Source organism: Corticium candelabrum, chromosome 3 (genome assembly GCF_963422355.1).
Source record: "Corticium candelabrum chromosome 3, ooCorCand1.1, whole genome shotgun sequence".
In the NCBI taxonomy this organism is placed as follows: domain Eukaryota; kingdom Metazoa; phylum Porifera; class Homoscleromorpha; order Homosclerophorida; family Plakinidae; genus Corticium; species Corticium candelabrum.
Genome location: NC_085087.1, coordinates 8,521,837 through 8,524,336, shown reverse-complemented (window position 1 = coordinate 8,524,336; position 2,500 = coordinate 8,521,837). Strand labels below are relative to the sequence as shown.

At 43.0% G+C, this 2,500-nt stretch overlaps 1 protein-coding gene across 2 annotated transcripts in view; it reads left to right on the top strand.

Moving 5' to 3' along the window:
• Positions 1-2,500, top strand: part of LOC134176953 (peroxidasin homolog) — a 9,015-nt gene that overhangs the window by 4,186 nt on the left and 2,329 nt on the right. The window lies entirely within an intron of this gene.

Below are 2,500 nucleotides of genomic sequence, written 5' to 3'. Positions count from 1 at the left end.
GACAGACAGACAGACAGACTCAGACTCACACAATGCTGCTAGACTCAGATTATTGCAGGGCAAAGCTGCTGGATCTTGGCTTGAAGCTGTCCCAATCTCTGCCAAGTTTGCACTAAAACCCGCTAACTTCCGACTAGCAACTCGGTTGAGATTAGGCTGCAGCATGCCTATGTCTTCAGCAACTGAAAGATGCGAGTGTAGCAAGATCAATGACAGAGAAGGCTATCACCTTCTAACCTGTAAAACTGGAGGCGGACCCATCTGGTCCCACGAATCAGTAGCAAATGTGTGGTGTGATAGTTTGCGAGACCTAAACATAACACACAGAAGAGAACCCAGAAACCTTTACGAAGGAAGCAATTCTCGTCCTGATATCATAGCATTCGATGCCCAATCTGGATATGATATCGAGCTGGACATATCTCTTGCCCACTCGTGGAATGAGGACATCATCTTACAAGCCTCTAAGGTGGATGGAGCCGCTGCTGCCAAAAGAGAGTCACAGAAGACGGAAAAATACAGCAAAGAGATTGATGCTATGGAAAATGCATCCAATTGCATCCCTCTGGTTTTTTAGCATTATGGCTGCTGGGGATGGAAAGCCCACCAATTTCTACATCATCTGTCCCTATTATCTGTAGATGAAGATGGACACCCAAACAGTGGCGAGTTCAAGACATACTGGAGACGCTGCCTGTCCGTTAGCCTCCAGAGATGCAACGCACAAGTGCTCTCAAGAAAACTATGTAGACTTTCTTTTAGCAAGAACAGTTGTACTGCTTATAGCGTACAGTTAATTAATTGTCCTATGTAGTAAGCGGCCGTAAGGGTCGCCGGACATTTAGAATGTAATAGTGTTGAAATTTTAAATATATGTATTGACAGACAGACAGACAGACAGACAGACACACAGACACACACACACACACACACACACACACACACAGTGACAGACAGACAGACAGACAGACAGACAGACACACACACACACACACACACACACACACACACACACACACACACACAAACAGTTTATTCAGGCTTCTTTTCCAACTGGGTTGAAGTGCGCCGCACTGGCTCATCATGAGTCATGCTTGACTAGATCTCTTCCTTGAGGACAAGGACCCTCTGGTTTGAAACAGTGGATGTTGTCATACTCTCATCCATCTGTTGCAATGGAAATGCCACATGACTTGAATGATTTCTGGACAACATTCTGTGACAGTGATTTCCATGATTTCACCACCCACTCCAAGTACACCTCAACACCAGGAGGCCTAAGACTACCACCATTACTGCAGTAGTAGGATGGTCCCCTCTGCTCAAGCACTCATCGTGGTTCTGCTGAGTTTTTTCCTTGAATGGTTTGTTCTGGAATACGTCTGCTGGTTGTATAAACTTTGTACAACCAGAAGGATGACAGTGGTGTCAATGAGCTACAAGACTGCTTTGTGCAGATGAGTGTCACTATGTTGCTCTTTATCTTATAAAAGTGACTCATGGGTTACCATTTAAGCATGGGTTACTGCTACTCAAGCATGGGTTTCTACTCACAGAAATACGGTTTATACACACACACACACACACACACACACACACACACACACACACACACACACACACACACACACACACACACACACACACACACACACGTACACACACACGCACACACACACACGTACACACACACGTACACACACGTACACACACACACACGTACGTACACACACACACACACACACACACACACACACACACACACACACACACACACACACACACACACACACACACACACACACACACACACACACTGTATACAGTACCGGTCAAAAGGATTACTTGTTCGTAGTAATTTCTGATTTAGACTGAATTCAATAATTTGTCATTACCGAGGCTGCATGATGAGGAATCATATTGGTCACATTGCGTTGGTCAACGAGCGGTTAAACACTGAAAAGTACATATGCATTCTTGAAAATGCGTTAGTTCCAACAATCTACGAGTTTGAACTAGGTCATAGTGACGTCACACTTATGCATGACAATGCCCCGCTCGCCAGGTAGAATGTTCAAAACTGGCTACAGCACAATGGCTACAGCTCTCTTAGTCCCTAGCCAGAGCAATCACCGGATCTTAATCCAATTGAGCACATATGGAATTATCTTGCGTGATTTGTTCAGCAAAAGTTGTCACACAACACGTCAGAGCTGTGGCAATGTTTGAAGACAGCATGGAATAATGTGCCACAAGAACGAACACAAAGCTTTGTTGATAGCATGATTACAAGAGTAAACAATGTCATAGACGCTAGAGGAGGTTACAAAATACTGAATCAATGTAACACTAATTTGTTAGGATAATTGTAATTTTACATGCCACATGTGTAAATGTTGATTTAAGTAATTCTTTTGACCGGCACTGTATATTGATATATATATATATATATATATATATATATATATATATATATATATATATATATATCATGTGTTTC